Source organism: Pinus tabuliformis, chromosome 1_2 (assembly GCF_031772625.1).
Source record: "Pinus tabuliformis cultivar Carrire ecotype Pingquan chromosome 1_2, CPIR1, whole genome shotgun sequence".
Lineage (NCBI taxonomy): Eukaryota > Viridiplantae > Streptophyta > Pinopsida > Pinales > Pinaceae > Pinus > Pinus tabuliformis.
This window is the reverse complement of record NC_142298.1, coordinates 1,085,930,101-1,085,949,952: the sequence shown is the minus strand read 5'-3', so window position 1 is coordinate 1,085,949,952 and position 19,852 is coordinate 1,085,930,101. Positions and strand designations below refer to the sequence as shown.

Here is a 19,852-nt window from a genome sequence, read left to right as displayed (position 1 = left end):
AAGAAATGTAGCTGATGTTAAAGAGGCAAGAGGGAATGGTTATCATCAAAGGATCTCAAGGCAGCAAGGCTTCAGAAGTACATCAAGGAAACCTCCATCTCCCAGGTACCAAAGTTCATTTTATGGTTATTGTTACTCTTGCTCAAACTTTGGTCATATGGCAAAAGACTGTAGAGCATTTCATGGAGATAGATGTTATCGTCCCCGACAATCTCTAAGAAATAATTTCACAAGAAGAAATCATTAATTCTTATTCATGAAAAATGTAGAATGTTTCAAGTGTCATAACATTGGGCATATGGCACGTGACTGTAACTTAAGATGGGCTTCTATGCAAGTTGGACCCATGCAAAAGAAGAAAGTTACACAAGTATGGAGAAGGAAGGAAATGCAACCTGAAACCCCCTTGAACTCCCCAGCTGATCTAAGTCTCTTTTGAAAAAACCTTGCTGAAAGAAGATAAAGCATACACTAAAGGGGAGCTTGTAATTTTTTTTGCTGAACTGTATTAACAGTCACTCCTTGATGAAGACCTTTTCATAAGGGAAAGATATGAAGTTAAATCTGCCATAGAAGCAGAGAAGAAAAGTATGCAAAGCAAGAAGACCCTCACAGTAGTGGGAAGACAGAACATAAAACAACAGTTTGGAAATTTTTTTGGAGCACATGCATTGAAATGCATAGCAATGGAATTTAGTTTTCCTTTTATGTAATATGAGAGAATATACTCACAGCAGAGTGAGTATAATACACAGCAGATGGAAATGTTTTGTATTGGGAATGAAAATGCAAAGCAGTGAGAAGAAAATGAGAAGAAGGAGCGTAAATGCCCAGTGGCTGAGAATGCAATGAAATTTCTCACACAGCAGTAAAAAAAATGTAATATTTTTTTTTGTATGCAATGCAACATGCACAAAAATGCCTAAAGAAAAACAGGGGCAGCGTATATTTTTAATGCACATGGGATGAATGAGAATGTGTATGGCAGCAGAAAAACGAAAGGAATTGCACAACAGTGAATTGTGTAAATAAAAAAAATGAAGACGAAGACTGTGTGAAGCAAGGGTGTAAAAAGGAACAGGGGCAGCCACAGTGTAAATTGCAGAGGTAACGCAGCAGCAAATAAAAACCCAGGGATGACAGAGTCTATGGTTATGGGTATGGACAGTAGTGCATAAGAAAAGGCAGCAGTGTGATGGCAAGAAGGAGAAGCACAGTAGTGCGAAGAAAATGAAACCAGAACTAAGAGAGAATGAAGAAATGTGTTTTTACACATCAATGCAAATAAGAAAATGCAGCAGCATGAAGTTTTTTGTTGAAGAAATGAAAGGTAATGGACAGCAGCAGATGTAAAAGAAAATTTTCCTTTACAGCAGTAAATGTAGGTATAGTGAATGTGTTGTTCATTGAATTGAAATGCAACATATGCAACAACAGTGAATGTAAGAAATGTTTACACACAGCAGTGTAAATTTGTAAGGTGGGATAGAGTAATTGTTCCAGAAAAGACAGAGTATTCTGTCTTTGAAGAATGCACAGCAATGCAGAGTTTGCAAAGAAATGTAAGTGAAGTGCAGCAACACAACAATAAGTGTAGACACAGCAGTGTGGGGTAGACGCAGCAAAGAAGATGGCACAACAGTGCATCAAATAATATGCAGCAACATAAGAGAACAATGTAATGAGTATGCACCACAGTGCAATGAATGTTTTGTTTTGAAAATGCATCTAAAGCAGTGTTTGGCAGTAATCCCTCCATGAGAGGAAGTGAAGTTCTTGGTGAATCCCTCTGTTAAAGAGGAAGGTGCTTTTCAGCACAGTGTCATGGTAAATCCCTCTGTCAAGAGGAAGATGCTTTTTAGCATACACATGGTAAATCCCTCTATCAAGAGGATGATGCTTTTCAGCATAGTCACAGGTGAATCCCTCTGTCAAGAGGAAGGTGCTCTTCAGCACATTGTTATGGTGAATCCCTCTGTCATGAGGAAGGTGCTCTTAAGCACAGTTTCAGGTTAATCCCTCTATTAAGAGGAAGACTATTTTGTTGTGTGTGGAACTGCATCAGAAGCAGTTGGTGAATCCCTCTATGCGAGGAAGATTGGTGAATCCCTCTATGTGAGGAAGATGTCTTTGTAACAGCAGTGTTGGTGAATCCCTCTATGTGAGGAAGTGTTTGGGTATGATAGAATGCCCAACAGTTGAAATTAAAGGGGAGTGTTGGAATGTTAATTCCAACTGCAGCAGAGTTTGCGGACGTGGACCGTGACAGCGATGGCAGGGCAGTGATCAGCCAAATCCGCCATCAACTCAGCAAGCACGCAGCCGTACCAACGCCGAAACCGTTCAGCAAACCTGCCTGAAGTATTTCGCACCAGCTTTCCGGCGAAGGGATATTCCGGCAATCAACCCCGATAAAATTTAGAGTTGACGCGTGGCTCTCCCCATACGTCAGCCAACGTAATATTTCGGGAGGTAAAGTTCAACCCAAAATTGGCTTCCGAAATTGATCTCCGCCATCCGATCTGCTCCCGCGCTCTCATTCGTCGATTGCTCCAAGATGCATACGAACCTGCATCGAATTAAATTTTGCATGAAGTAAAAGTCAATTTTGGTTGACCGACGTAAAAGTATTTATTGCATGGTTATTATGATTGGTAAGTGATTTAAATTTTAATGTTTTTATATGTATCGGAGGTATGGGCATATGTACACAATGTAAGTTTTTTTTTAATGTGCGTTGACCATTTTGAGAAATGTAGTGGCAGCGAAAACCAAAAATGCAGTAATGTTTTTTTTGTTATGTGTTGGCCATCGTAAAACTGGGGAGCAGGGAAAAACTGTGTGGTATGTATTGAACGCACAACAATGCGAGAAATGATATAGAACAGGGATGTATTGTATTGGTTTGCCATCGCAGAACCAAGAAATAGCATGAAATTGTTTTGTAATATCCACAGCAGTGGAAAACAAGAAGTGAAAGAGCGCATGGTGTGAGTTTTTTTTATAAGTGAATGTAATGAAATTTTTACTGTGTATGTAAAAAATTTGTTTTAGAGCAGTAATGTAAAAAGGGTTTTACAGTAGTAATGTAAAAAGGGGTTTTTATAGCAGTAAACCCAGCACAGTGAATTCTTAGGTGGAGACATAATTTTGTTTTTGATAGGTGAAAGTAATTTTGGTGAATCCCTCTCAGCAAAGAGGATGAATATGTATCAGAGTTGGCTGAATATATTTTTGGTAAATCCCTCTGAGTGAAAGAGGATGAATGTTGTTTCAGACATTTTGTTTTAATGAATAGTAATGTTTTATGGCTGTGTAATACTCTGTTCTGAGAATTTTTTTTTAAAGCTTCCCTGTGCACAAAAGATCCTGGAAAGGTAGAAACAGAGCATTGCCTCTGTGGTGTTTGTTTGTTTGGTTTTTGGTATTTTCCCATGAAAAATACCCAACATTTAAAACGAGTTGTCATGGATGGAACAATTGCAAAACATTCGTGAAGATGATGGTTTTCTAAATATTCTTACTTATAGATCAATGCTATATTTCGATGATAGGTTTACTTTATTTCATATATATAGTTATATGCTATTGAGCATGATTAAATTATTTGCATTCACAATTTCAATCGGGGGTAGGAAGCTCGTTGATAGTTTTAAAACTTGAATATGGAAAATTGTAGTACTGAGGAGAAGTTGTTATTGAGAATGTTGTCAAAAAGTGGTACATACATTCAATATAAACTTATTTTGAAATGTGGATGGAAAATTCAAAATAAACATATCCCAAAATGTGGATGGACATTGGCGTGGGTTCATTTTGTCTTTTCCCACACGCTGTAATTATTTCCAGAAGCGGCAACCCTGAAGTCTGTGGAAGTCGCACTATTTCCCAAATCAGAAATTAGGATCAACTCATCAATTACAATAGCAATAGCAATAGCAATAGAGAACCCTTTGCAAAAGTTTCTTCTCGTAGCGTTCCAAGCGCAAGTTATAGTTTACAGCCACCGTCTTATGCTAGAATAGCTACAAATTCGACAAAACAACAGGAAGAAGCAGATCCTGTGGTCAATAAGATTAATAGGGGTGGCTTGAGGGTTGTTTCTTTCACACACTTCTCTACTTGATCCCTCGTAACCATATCATCATCCTCACGTTTAACGCTTCCACCATAAGCATGGCGTTGAATTACTAATCTGCAAACAAGTGCCTTCAAGTGTAGAGTTCCACCCGCAATGAGTAATAAAACCTCCTCACCTTCAGTTTTTGTTTCTCCTGCTCACATCGAAACAGTGATTACACATTTATATTCATCTCATAAAAAAGAATCTGGGCAGGACTACAAAATTTGAATTCAAAATTTTGGGCGGCAATGTCTAATTTGAAATGATGGACAGGCGAGCCATATTTCCCAGGCTATCTGGCCATAAATGAATGGCAGGTGTTTATGCCCACCGTTCGATTTCGGGCTTAGCAAAATTGAACGATGGGCATATACACCCGCCGTTCATTTATGGCCCGATAGCATGGGATTTATTGATCCCCTCGGGGAGGTGTCATTGAATGAATGTACATGGACGTATTGAATGAAGTGTTGAAGTTCGAGTGGTGCAGTCTGAATGTACCTGGATGTATTGAATGAAGTGTTGAAGTCTAACCGGTGCGGTCAGATAAATCAAGTTTCAATCATGAAGTTGCTGGAGTCAAGCCGTGAACCCTGTCAGGGAAACCATGGTGATGGATGAACATGTATGTTTATCTTGCTATTCACTAAGACAATCATTGGCTTAGTGACTTTTTCTTAAGAGTTTCCAGATTCATATTGCTGCTGGACAAAAATCTGGGTTAACACTCAAAGTAATAATTTCCCCTCAAATACTATGTGCACAAAATGATTACTGAATGAAAATTTAATGTGCCTATTTGTTTTTCATAAATTGGATTTGGATTTTCTTGGCTTCTATAAATTTGTGAATAACACCTACTTCAGGAAAGTACAATTTTCACTGTATTTTTATTTAATACAAATACACACAATCATGGCATACAAGTACACACAATCATGGTTGCACGTTGAAAGTACAATAACAGAAGTGGCAAATGAAATGAATGACAAAATTATTTTGTACATAAGATATTTCCTCAACAAAGTTGCTTAATTATGTCGATAGGCATTATAGTATGCTTAATTATGTGGATATTTTTATTTCCTCATCAGAGTTGTTTAATTATGCTGATAGGAATTATATTGTGCTTAATTATGGTTATATTATATTGTGAGATTCTTGTTGGTGACACTATTTGAATCTCAATAGTGTCGTCCCTTTAGGAAATGTGGGCCGTCGAACTTAATAATTGGTTTCAACAATTCGACGGCTACTACTTGATAATTGGTTTCAAGACTTCGGTAGCTACTACTCACTGGTTTCATCCAGAAACTAATCAATCGACCAGTTTCAACACCCCACATCTAGAAATACACGGAGACTTGCTTATTCAGTGACTTACTCAGAGAATCCAAGATTTATGGATTACAGGGTGAAGCGTATCACTTTTTATCCACTGTCCCTTTTTATCCACTGTGCTATAAAGCTCGGATCAAGTCTCAACCTTCGACCAACCGAGCCCACCCCCCGCTCTATCTAGCCTTCTTGGCTTGCTTAAGGACCTTCCACTAAATCTGTCACGTAAGGGAGAATCAAGTTTTGTGTTGATATTTCTGTTAACATCAATGTCGTATAATATTTCAATTCTTGTGCAACTCAATTCCAACTGAACTTGGGCACATTTTCATGAGTATGCATGTTTTCCAAGACAAAAATGTGCCCAATGTTAAGGGGGTCTTGATTCAATGGTATTTTGAAGGCAATGAGACATGTTTTGCCCCTCGGTGTATTGTCTCACCATGCAAGTAGGTTGTTTCATGCACTTGGGACCAAGATCCCCCCATAGTGGTTTCTTAGCCATAGGGATCATTAATGAGTGTTATGGGTCATAAGCCAGTAACTATCTATTCTCAAATATAACATATTGCGAAGGGGCTCGCTTGGCACACAAGGATGTTCCGAAGCATCTTTGTCACAAAAATTAAAAAACTGTGGCCAAGATATGTAAACATTTTTTGATAAATACCTTAACCATGTTGTAAGAAAATCCATGCAAAATTAGGGAACCTAATGGCACAATATCTACACAAACTCCACAACTTTGATTTGGTATTTCAGTGTTGCTTGAGGCCAAATAATTAGGAAACCTAATTCCCACTTCTTTGTGACTACATAACCCATTTGTTTACACTGGGTAAAAGTTGTGAATTCAGGAACTCGGTTGGCTATGAATTAAAATTAATCATGAGAGTGGTGTCAATTGCAATTATTGAAATCATAGCTGAGTTCAATTTAAAGTTCATCATGTAAATGATGCATAATGAAGGTCACAAAACAACACAGTGGGTAGTAGGGATTTGAGAGGAGAGTTGGAAGGGGGGAGCACCTTAGAAATACACTTGATGTTGTGGTACATCATTGCTTTCTTTATAGCTTCCATGAGTGTGATTCCCAACAAAGTACCCATGGGCTATCACCATCTCTAAAATCAACTGCATAGCTTTATTTCCTTGCCTCTAAATTCGTGAGCAAGTAAGCAAATAATTTCAAGATTTAAGACCACGGATAGCTACTAAGGTGGCTGGTAGTGCTATTGCTATTAAAATAAGCATTCAACAACATATTCAAAGGAGGCCTAATGATTATTTCGCTTACATTACAACCACATCAAAACATTCATTCATGAATAAGCCATTCATTCATGCAATTCTTATGTAAATACCCATAGAAACAGATTTAAAGGTTGACATCGACAATGAACTTGATTTCAAAAAAGTTCCAAAATATTACATGTCTGAAACAATTGTTATCATGAATCTGTCTAAAAAGACCTGTAACAGTAGCAAAGAAGGGCATATGTACATGCCCTCCCTAAAACTTAGTCAAGATGCTTACAAAATTTACATTGGATAACTTTTCTCTGACGCTCATCTTCTAATGTCAAATTACGAGTTCGGCCAAAGTAGATTCAAAGAAAAATGATTACACACAAAATACACAAAACTTAAGCCTAGGCTTAAGCTTGAGCGTGGTCCTCTGCTACAAACATATTCTTTAATGGGAGTAGCGAGAGTCCATACAAAACCATATGGATCCTTCACCTTTCTGTATCATTGTCCCCAAGGACGCTCCGAAACCTCTTCAATGCCTTGGCCTCCACCATTAGTTTAACTGTCAAATTGACGTCGTCCATCTCCAAATGGAGAATTCGGAGGTGCCCTTAAGGGCCACGGACCATATCACCTCCAAACCAGCCTCCTTGTTAGAAATTGTAATTACTCTGGCATGTGGAGTTAGCTAAAATTAGAGAGTAAGTTAATTGATTGTTGAGTGTTGAGTATTAGAGTGTTGAGTCAAGTCGAGTTAAGTGATAGAGGACTTTTAGTGTGTGGTTGCATGTCAATATATTCTAGGCAAGTCGGTAGTTGGAAAAGGATAAATAAGCCTTACCATGTTCATTGTAAGAATTAGGTTCTGTGTGATAAATAAAAGAGTCACAACTTATGGATTTGTGTGTGGATTATTTGTTTTGTATTCTCCGTCTTTCCAAAAAAATTCGTATCGGAGCTAGGTTAAGCTAGAGCTTTCAAACCAAGAGAGCATGCTTGGAGAACCGGACCATGTGAGCATTAAGTCACACTGACCGAGAATAATGAAGTATTTTTATTCTGTCATCGTAAATAAAGGAATGTGTCGTCACCACCATCCTAAGGCAACAGTGGAGTCGTTGGCAATAGTTCGTAGAGCTATAGCTATCATTTTGTTTCAAAACAAAGTGAGGGTCGAAGCACTCATTGTGTAAACCATCATCGTTGCGTTCTCGTGCATGTGAGTCACCAAGTGTTCAAACAAATTTAAGTTTTTGTTAAATTCAACATTATTGCAAAGTTTTTTTTAGAATACGAAGTCAAAGTTTTTAAAATGGGCATAGCCAAGGTTTAATTGAAAGGCTTTTATTTTAAAACAACTGCCCAAAATTTGGAAGGTTTATTTGGGTTGAAGTTTAAAAAGGAAGATGTATTGAAGTTTAAGTACATTCAAAAGTGTGAATGTTTTATGATAATGAAAAATAAGGTTCATAAATAAATCTAATTTTTTATTTTCAAAAAAAGGAAGAAGGTTTTTTATTGGAAAGCGTGTTTTAGATATTTGTAAAGTCCATCATTTATTTGGTTTTTTGTCAAGCATGACAATGTTTTTGGTGAAGATTGTGCCTTATGGGGGTGCATATTGAAAATCATATTTTTTTCGGGGGCGATATGGAAGGCAACCTCATGCAATCAACAAAGCAGTTATAAAACAAAGGAATGACTGCAGTCATGGGTCGCAAAGCACAACTAAATCATACTAAGAAAAGAAATCGAAAAGAAGAGGCAACGATCATTGCCATGGTTAGAGAGGTTCAGGCAGTAGTCAAGGAATTGAGAAGTCTAGCAGAATACAAAGAAGAAATCGATGGTGATTAGTGTAGCTTTGTTTTGCTACCACCTCTTATGTTTACAGGTGAATATTTTGATAATTGGATTATCAAAATGTTGACTTTTCTTAGAGCTAAAGAGTTAATGGAGTACGATTCTCATAACACATATGATGAAGTATGCGATGCTTTAGCATTGAATTTTATAAAAGATACATTGGATGAGAAGTGTTTATGCAAGGTAGAAAAAGCTACAACTTCCAAGGAAGCATGGAAGTTCCTAGAAGTAGAGTTTGGTGCAAGGGGGAGTGACATGCAACATCAGGTTATGTCACAAGCAAAGAAGTCAGTTGTAGATTTGAGCATAGATGAGCAAGACTCTGAGAGGAAAACAAAGCTTGGAGAATCCCACTCAAAAGTGGATGATGGTTGTCAAGACCATAAAATTGAAACCCATTATGCAAGCATGCATATGGATGAAGAAGATGCAAAAAAGATTGCAGAGAGAGAAGAAACAGCATCTGTGTGTGAAACAAAGAAAGAGCATATAAATGCTCAAAGACTCCACTATAATGTGGATTATACAGATGATGGTGAATCCCACTGTGATGAGACACATGTGGATGATAATTGAAACGTTATATGTGAATTGGTGAATCGAGCTACAACTGATGGATTTTGTGAAGTGGAAATTGTTAATGAAATTGATAATGAACACATGCATGCTCGGATATCCCACCATAGTGTGGATGAACATTATTTTGATGATATGTGTGCTTTGTTTCTTGAAACAACGATTGATTGTGGAAATATAGTAAGTGCCATGTTTCATGAAGCATTGAAGGGTGAAGCTGCCACTGTAGTAGCAAGATATGAAAAAGTTGGAACTGCTCATGAAGCAGTATGTGATCTACCAATAGTTGATGATCAAGAACAAGATTAATTTATTGAAGAGTTTTTTATGATAATGTCCACTAAGAGTATAACAATGGAAGACAACCTCCATGCAGTTGAAAAGAAGGCAGATGTAGAGCAGGAAGCTCTCACGGAAGAGAGTCATATTAAAGATGTTTTAACATTGTTCTTTAATATGTAGGTGTTCAGAATAGCATGGGAGCAAAAGTTGAAAGCATGGTTGTTAATAATTTTGATGCATATTTGAAGCTTATAGAAGAATGGATTCAAAAACCAATAGAACGAATTGATGTGATTCTTAAGTCAGTAGCTGGAACAAAAGAATTGAATGAAATTGTGAATAATGATCTTGAGTGTGCAGATTACAGGAAAAAAACAACAATACCTCATGGTGAAAATGAAAATAATGATACAAAAGACAAAGATGAATGCATTGAAACCATTTTTCAGCAATGGAGTCAAGAATATATGATATTCTGCCATCAAGAAATATTGCAGAAAGAAAGTCGGGAATATGAAGTGCAAGAAGCAGAGAAAATAAGACAATTTGGAGATGCAATGTTACGGAAGTAGTCCATGTTTGAACGAATATGTGAAGAGAAAGATGTAGTAGACAAGATCAAATTGTTTCTTAGAACAAGTTCAAGACAAGTCAAAGAAAAATTGTAGCAACAACAAGTGAATAAAGCCTACAACAGGAGAGTTCAGTAGAGAATGAAGCAATTTGGAGGATTTAAAATTTAGAAGAAGAGAAAAAAATACAAAATTGTGAAATTCTTAAGACATTGTAAGCCTAGCTGAGACATAGACCAACAGGCATGTGTCAATGATAATTGAGTCAATTTCTATTGTAATCCTAATAGGCATAGTTGAGTCACGTTGAGTCATACAGTCGTAATTAAGGGGGAGTGTTAGAAATTGTAATTACTACCACATGTGGAGTTAGCTAAAATTAAAGAGTAAATTCACTGAGTGTTGAGTGTTGAGTATTGGAGCATTGAGTCAAGTCGAGAAGTGATAGATGACTTTTAGTGTGTAGTTGCATGAGTTTGCATCTCAAGATATTTTGGGCAAGTCGCTAGTTGGAAAAGGTTAAATACCTTCATTGGATTCATTGTAAGAATGAGGTTTTGTGTGATCAATAGGAGAGTCGTAGCTCATGGATTTGTGTGTGAATGATTTTTTTGTCTCCTTTGTCTTTCCAACACTCCTCAGTCTCATCATAGACCATAACCTAAGAAACACCAAACTTTAAATGGGCGTGAAGGATGAGAGGGAGCTCTTGGTCAGCCTTATGATTGGGATGATGTGACTTCGCAATTCCTTAAGCCCCAAACACATGCTTATAGAAACCTATGGGGTCGCTAACCTGTAGAGCCTCCACAATCAATTAGGGTTTGAGAATAGAGAATGTCGACAGCTTAACCACGACAATGTTTCCCTTATCATTCTTTGCCATGGCTGCCACATTCTCCTGAGCCATTTTTTCGCTCACACTCACAAATACAAAACACTCCTCTTACTCATAAGGAAAGCGGAAACATAGTCGGTCAGACTCAAACATAACTACTATAACCTCTAGACCATAACCTCTAGAAAGTGGTCTAGAGGTTGGCCTAGAAAAGTGGCTTAGTTCTTAGGATCACGAGCACTAAACTGAGGAATTAAGGTCATAACCATTGGTAGTCATGCTTGTGAGTGCAGATGGAGGCTACCACACAGTCATAGTGTCAAGGGTGTGTTTATAGGTCTAAGTCAGAGAAACAAGGTTCTGAATTAGTGATTGACCACCTGGAGTATTTCTTTAGCTCTTGGGTGATCTGTAGTCCTTGTAGGATTTGAGGTTGTGGTCAATTTATAGGCTCCAATTCCTTAACTAGAACTAGGAGGTCGGATCAGGTCATAGTGACACTCGTCTGATGTTTGTCCGTGAGCTTGTGAATTTGGGTAAAGGTGGGAAGGGATGGTTATAGGGTGGTATCCGAATGAGGTTGTATCACTGGACCTAAGGGTAAATGTGATTGTTCTGTATGCATGTATGATTGTGTATGTGTTTATCATGCATGCATGTTTTTTATTTCTTGTGATGGCCATTGTTGTAGTTGTGTCATAATGTTGAGGTTGATGTATTTGGTTGATGATATATATATATATATATATATATATATATATATATATATATATATATATATATATATATATATATATATATATATATATATATAGATATATATATATCGCACTAATCTAGACTGAGTTGTGTAAACGATATATCCTCCCCTAAATTTCACTAAGGAGTGTTAGATTATGTTTATATTTGGTTTATATGCCATGTTATGTTTGTAGGAAGTAGAATATCATAGATGACAAGCAAGATGGTGGATTATAATTCATGTGACTCTCCTTATAGATCAAATGAGCATCAAAGATATGAGTACTCTACTAACATAATGGATACCTTGAGAAGTCTGAAGGAAAAAATTAGAAGTTTTAAGGCACATAATGATAAGATCATTTGGTCACAAGAAAGGCTTGTCATAGCTCAGGAAAATAAAGTCAAGGTCAATGCAAAGATCCTTTAGAGCTTATGAGAATTGTATAGAGAGAGACAACCGCAAATCAGTTATGGATAAGAGGAAAGCACTAATGGGGCATATAGTAGCAAGTCTCATGGAGGAAAAAGGTAAGACAGGTTGACACAATCAGAGGTGACATATGGATGGATACGCCTGATAGGAGAGGTAGTGGTTATGGGTTCTACTCTAGTTATGGATCATAGATACATTAGGGTCATAATTGTTATCATCCTTACAGGAGGAGTGAGAAGCAATACTTTTCATATGAATTCAAGAAAGCCAAGCCTCTGACCTTTAACGGAGAGTTGAAGAACTTGGGAGATGCACAAGCATGGCTACTTGGCATGAAGATGTTCTTCAAGGTACATGATTGTTCAGAGAATATGAAGGCCAAGATAGTTATTTTCAGTCTCAAAGGAAAAGCAGACATATGGTGGGAAGATGTGAAGCGTGTCAGAGGTATCAAGATAGAGGAGTTGAGTTGGCATGAGTTCAAAAACCTCTTTAGAAAGAAGTACTTGTCAATTAAGAGATACTATGATGGTAAGGCTAAGGAGTTATATGAATTGAAGATGAGTTTTATGACATATGAATAGTATACTACTATGTATCTGAATTTTTTGAGGTACGTGCCTTATCTTAAGGATGAAAATACGAAGGTTCAAATATTCATTAGTGGATTACCATTAACATTTATGGATTGGGTTGAGTATGGTGATCCTTAGAAATTGGAGGAAGTAATTGGGAAGTTGAAGCATTTTTAAGATAAGTATAAGTGTAATTCAAAGGCTAAGTAGGGTTGGAAACGTAATGAAAATATTAAGAAAAAATGGGACAAGAAGTGAGGAAGAGCTCAGGATGCAGGTAACAAGGAGAATGTAGCATCCTACAAGAAGCTCAATGCAGTTTACAGAGGGCACAAATTTTAGTCGGAGGAGTAGAGCAAGGGTGATGACAAGAATCGTTTGTAGTGTTGGACTTGTGGTGGAGAGCATCACAGAAGAGATTGTCCACAACATTAGGATGGTAGAACTCAAGTTTACAATCCTCAGGAGGCATGAAGAGTTGGAGAAGTTAGATAGAGCATTCCTCATACTTATGCAACATTGGATAATAGGCAGGTTGATCATTAGGAATCTATTATCGAGATGGAAGGTAATCTTTGTGAATAACTTTTTCTATTTTGATTGACCATGGATCTAGCTATAGTTATATCATTCCTAACCTAGTGTATAAGTGTTTCTTGAATAAATATGTGCATTCATAAACTTAGTTGGTGCAGTTGGCCACAGGGACCAATAAAAGAGTTCATCATTGGGTGAAATCTTGTGCATTTGAGCTTAATGGTATGTCTACATCAGCACATCTAAATGTTCTTCTATTGGGATCATACAATATTTTTTTGGGCATGGATTGCTTGTACATTCAAAATACCAAGGTAGATTGCTATGATAATGCTATTGAGTTCTTGGATGATGATGGAGAGAGGATAATCTTGTAGGATAAGAAAATGCATACATCAGTGAGAATGGTTACAACTATGAAGACAAAGTGCAGTAATAGGAAAGAATGTCTAGTGTTTGCAGTGCATATCTCTAGTGAGAAAGGGAAGGATGTTGAGTATATTGACGTAATGAAGAGGTATATAGCCTTGCATCAATTTCAAGATGTGTTTCTGGAAAATATTTAAAAGTTACCACCTCATAGGGAAGTGGACCTTAATACTGAGTTAATGTTGGGGGTAACGCCAGCATCAAAGGCACCTTACACGATGAGAATTCTAGAGTTGGAAGAATTGAAGTTGCAGCTTAAGGAAATTAGTTACAAGGGATACATAAGGCCAAGTGTGTCCCCTTTGGGTGCACTAGTATTCTTTATAAAGAAGAAGGATGGTACTCTGAGGTTGTGTATTGTTACAGGAATTTGAACAAGGTGGCTATCAAGAACATGTATTTGTTTCCATGGATTTATGACTTGTTTGATTAGTTGAAGGGAGAAACAGTGTTCTCGAAGATTGACTTGATATCAGGATATCATCAAGTACGCATAAAAAAAGAGGACATCTACAAGAATGCATTTTGTACTACATATGGGAATTATGAGTTTGTAGTGGTTACTTTTGGTCTTACTAATGCCCCGGCTACTTTCATGTGTTTGATGAATAATGTGTTGGGTCCTTATAGAGAAACTTTTGTGATAGTATTCATTGTCGAAATATTGATATATTCGAAGAATGAGGAAGAGCATGCAGAAAACCTAGCAGTAATGTTAACACTACTAAGAGAGCATCAATTATATGCCAAGCTTCGCAAGTGGAGTTTCTTTCAGATAGAAGTTCATTTCCTGGTACATGTTGTTTCCAAGGGAGGTATTGCGGTGGACTTGGAAAATATCGGAGCTATCATCGAGTGGACATATTATAGGAATTTGGACAAGGTCAAATCATTCATGGGACTAGGGTTATTATCAGGAACTTCTCATGGATTTTCTATCCTAGTACATATTTGCAGAGAAAAGGGAAGAATTTTGAATGCATTGAGGAGTGTGCAACTAGTTTCAAGCAATTGAATCATTTGCTTACAAATGCTTTGACCTTGAAGATTCTAGATCAAGAAAAAGAGTTTGTGGTATGTACAGATTCTTACAATAGAGGAATTGGTGGAGTCATAATGCAAGAAGGATAAGTTGTATGCCATGAGTCAAGGAAGTTGAATAAGCATGAGCAGAACTATGTGATGCACAAACTTGAGATAGAAGATATCATTCATGCCTTGAAAAGGTGGATATATTATCTTCTTGGCAGAGGTTCATTTTAATGAGTGATCATAGGGGACTAAGGTACTTGCTTAACCAACCCAATATGAATGACATACAATCTAGATGTTTGGCTACCCTCAGTGAGTTTTGACTTCGAGGTCAGGTACATCAACTGAAAGGATAACTGGGTTGTAGATGCTCTTAGTAGGAGGGTGTAGGTGAATCACACTGCAACAGTGAGTTCGTATGGGATAAACTTGTTGGAGTGGATCTTGCAGCTAGGACAACATGATGACAAGTATCAACATTTCAGGCACAAGTTACAGTAGTAGGGTGAAGGTGATAGGGATGAGAAGTACCACCTCACGGTAGATGTCTTGGATAGATTCAAGAACAAGATTTAAGTACCACATGACAGTGAGCTCAAGAAGCTTATCTTGACAGAGTTTCATGCTAAGTTGTATATAAGTCACCCGAGATATCAGAATTTATTGACAATAGTTAATAAATTCTATCATTGGATGAACTTGAAGAAAGAGTTAGTTGAGTTTTTCGTGAGATTTTTGGGCTATCAACAAATAAAATTAGAGTGTAATCATCCAGGTGGGTTATTACAACTGATTTCAATTCCATATTGGAAATTGGAGATCATTTCCATGAACTTCATTATAGGATTTCCAAAGACATCAAAGTAGGGTGATTCCATCATGGTTACGGTTGACAGGTTAAGGTAGGTCACATCATTATATTTAAGTTTATGAATTTAGCTAGTGAGGTAGCTTATATTTTCATCAAAGAGATAGTGAGGCTTCATTGTGTTCCTAGGAAGATCATATCAAACAGAGATGTTAAGTTCACTTCGAATTCAATTTTGATACCAAACCGATTAAGAGGAGGCCCCTAAAGAAAACAATGCCAAAACTATTTTTTTTTAATGCAAACAATTAGCTCTTGCTTTCTCTTCTCGTGATGAGCCAACGGTAGTCAACTCAATCAGTGGTAGGCCTACATATTTCAACATCGTTTTTTTGGACAGGCTTCTCAAACAAGTCTAATATACCTTCCTTTTCCTCACTTTATCATTTTCCTACTTAATCCTCCTCTAACATGGCACACCTACTAATGTAAAGATTAGTAAGGTAATTAGTGAATTAAGTCAAGGAAATGATAGTGTGGAGTTATGGGAATTTAAAATTTAAGCAACAAAGAAATGGTTCAAACAAGTCTAATATACCTTCCTTTTCGTCCCTTTATCATTTTCCTACTGAATCCTCCTCTAACATGGCACGCCTGCTAATGTAAATATTAGTAAGGTAATGAGTGAATTAAGTCAAGGAAATGATAGTGTGGAGTTATGGGAATTTAAAATTTAAGCAACAAAGAAATGGTTCAGTTGGTTATGGGAACTTATCTAGTTAAACCTCCAACCTTCATGTTCACAACCAAATATTAAAACTTATTACATTCAATTTAAATATATGTGTGTCAAATTTACGGTTTGATTTTTTTTTACCTGTCACGAGTGACATTTAAAAAAATTCATTGACAATAAAATACATTTAAAGAAGGAAAAAACATCCTATGTAACATCAAATCCCAGGCCTTCGAGTCAAAAGGATGGGTTGCAGTAGAATTAAATTAAATGACTTACATCTCGTACACCATCATTCTCAGAAATTGAAATAGGAAGTTCATGCAGAAGTCAGACAGTTTAATGGAACTGACAACTTGGATTGAGTCATATTCACATTGCTTTGTAGGCTTTAATGTTGTGTCATCTGATATATTGTTAATAATAATATCAATATATCCAAATTTCTTTGCGGTATTTAATGTTTCACTATCTCTAGGATTTATTGTTACATTTTGTGATATCCACATTGCTCTACAGGATTTAATGTTGCACCATCTCTAAGATTTAATGTTGCATTTTGTGATATCCACATTGCTTTGCAAGATTGCTTTAGAATGTGACCACCTATTTCTATGTTAGTGCATGGCATTAGAATCTCAGAAGGTATGTATGGTTTGGATAGCTTCATGGGACTGTCCATATACTAACTAAACTAAACTTGTATTAGGTGTATAATCGTAAGTAATAATGGTGTTGTTGTAAAATATTTAATTTTATGTCTTATGGTATATAAGTCATTATATTTTAATCACCATTTTTTCTATCACAAAATTTAAATTACTGCACATCTTATAAATAACATAACAAAAAGGATGTAGAAAGGGTGCAAATGGTTGGCTTAAGCAATGGAAACTCCTACATGTATAATGAAGAGTAACCTTGCAAATAAAAAAAAATCGTAACCATTGGAAAACCTGGATATAACATTTCAACAAAAAAAATAGGTAAGAAAAAAACCAATTTTTTTTTACTTGTTATTGCTTACTATACATTACATGATCTTGATACCCATACATAGGAAATAAATCTATTGGCAATGTCTAACGCATGGGCTATAACTAAAACTTTCCAATTGTTGCATATATATATATATATATATATATATATATATATATCATAACATTAATTTCTTTTGGAGTAACCCATTAATACCTATATATCAGCTAAGTTTCTATTTTCGTTAACCCTTTTTTCATGTCGATGTTACACCGTCTGATCGGAAAAGCATTAGATTGTAAGTTACGAAATACATTGATGCATTTGGAGTTTTTCATTATCAAAACTTCTCGAAGGGAAAATACAATTGTCCTTAGGACAAGCTTGTAATCAGAGCAAGCAGTCCGACGTGTGGTCACTTCTCCATCGTGGATCTCTTATACTTTAATATGTTAGCTTTCCATAAAAAAATTTAGGGGCGAATGTTCGCTCTTTGGCGAAATTAAGGGGTTTTAAATTTTTAGTGGGCAAATATTTTGTATCATAGTACATTTTTACAAATCACCTCAAATAGCCCACCTTATTTTAAGGGAGAGGATAAAAAAGGTAAATTTAGCCCTTGAACTTAGGAGTTACAACCTTCCATTGGCCCATTTTCAAGAATAGGTTTTATTTAAGTGAATCCTATGGGCCAAAGGCCCAAATACCATATTTATAAAAGAGGTACGGTAAATTAATAAAAATATAAATAAATAAGAGGTATGGTAAATAAATAAAACGTTTTTTATATTTACTCCATAAGTCACCTTATATGCATGCAAGGGTGTAAACAAATAAAAATATAAGTAAAGTGGAGGTATGGTAAATAAATAAAATGTCTTTTTATACTTAATCAAAAGGTATGGTAAATAAATAAAAATATAAATAAACTAGATGCATGGTAAATAAATAAAACCTCTTTTTATATTTAGTCCATAACCCTCGTTCTATTTATGAAGGCTCAAGAAAGAGGTTTTGTTTAAATGAATCCTATGGGCCAAATATCGTATTCGTAAAAGAGGTATGGTAAATTAATAAAAATATAAATAAACGAGAGGTATGGTAAACAAATAAAACATTTTTTTATATTTACTCCATAAGTCACCTTATATTTACAAACACTCAAAAATGCGTTATATTTAGGTGAAACCTATAGGCAAAACACTATGGGACAAATACCATGGACTAGATTGTTATTAATACCATGCAAAAAAACATTATTAACCCTAATATTAGTATTAATAAAAATAAAAATGGCACATGGTATTGACCCATGGTATTCACCAAAATGGCACATGGTATTGATCCATGGTATTCACCTGGAATGTAGCCTATTTAAATGGGAGAATTAAACCAGCATAGATCCATCTTACTCTGGATCTACTAACCCCCAAGAGGTATCAAATATTGTGATATGCAAACTAGCATAGAGTGAAAAAAATTTGACCCGATCAAGAGCAAAAATCGATGTTGTAATTTAATGTATGTTAAATTTTAGCTCGGTTAAAATAAAAAAGAAAGTAAAAATCAACTATTAATTTTATTAATTTTTATAAATTACTAATAGTAATTTTTAAGCTCCAGGTTTATGATAACCCATGGTAATACCATGGTATTCATGTGAGCATAGACTATTTAAAGGGGAAATTCTATCATCTTAGATCCATCTTAATTCTGGGTCTACCAAGTGCTCAGAGGGATAAATAGATTTCATCCCCCTAAGAGTGGTAGATGTGGAGTTAAGATGGATATAGGTTGGTTTTTATGATAATGAAGATATTAAATAGACTTAGGAAATTATATTGTAAAAACAGCTTAAGGTGAATGGTTAAAGCATAGACATTGGAGAAGTATATTTGTATACTTCTGTTTTAAACTGAAACAAATCCAGGGCTAAAAGGAATGGATTGATTACACTAGTCATCCTTCTATAGCTTTCGAACATATGCTGGAGTAAACAGATTGTAATTTGGGTAATTTTTCTAATTACAAAGAGGAACATACTTGTGTATTGGCAGGGTGGTTACGAGGTCCCTAGAAGTGATGATTTTGAATTTTTCTTGGTTTTATATATAGTATTAAGTTTTTTCTCATGCTTTTTATGAATCGCACGAGTGAATTTTATGCTACACCCACTAGGTTATCGATATGTAATTTCGGTAATTTTGATTTCAAAAGATATTTTAAAGAAATGCGATGATTTCATTTGTGTATTCAATAAACACAAGATTTTATAATAAAGTAAGATATTCGCCATGCCTCGTGAGAGATTCGCCAAAAAATTATATATACATATCATATTATTGTTCGCCATGCCTCGTGAGAGATTCGCCAAAAAATTATATATACATATCATATTATTGATAAAATCGCCTTCCATTTTTCCTATATACCATGGAGATTCGCCCATTTATTATACATGTAAATTTGGGGGGGTTCTTAAAATTTTCCCTATAGCTCTCCTTTTACGGATGGGAGTTAGGGTAACGGTACCCCTCTAGATCTTCCATTTGGTTTGTCATTCAACCCTTTTGTCTCTCCAGGAAGCCTCTGCAACTCTTCAGAAAATTTGGGATTTCCTTTCAGAATGGTCGAGGGAACTCCGACAGAGGTGCCCAAGAAAAATTATCTTCACCACAATGTAGAACCCCAAGGAAATCTAAATTAGTTGGTTGTATAATTAGCTTAGAATC

The 19,852-nt window shown here is 36.0% G+C and overlaps 1 pseudogene; it reads right to left on the bottom strand.

Moving 5' to 3' along the window:
* Positions 1-7,121: 7,121 nt before the first annotated feature.
* Positions 7,122-10,920, bottom strand: LOC149209943 (uncharacterized protein At5g48480-like; annotated as a pseudogene).
* Positions 10,921-19,852: the final 8,932 nt, after the last annotated feature.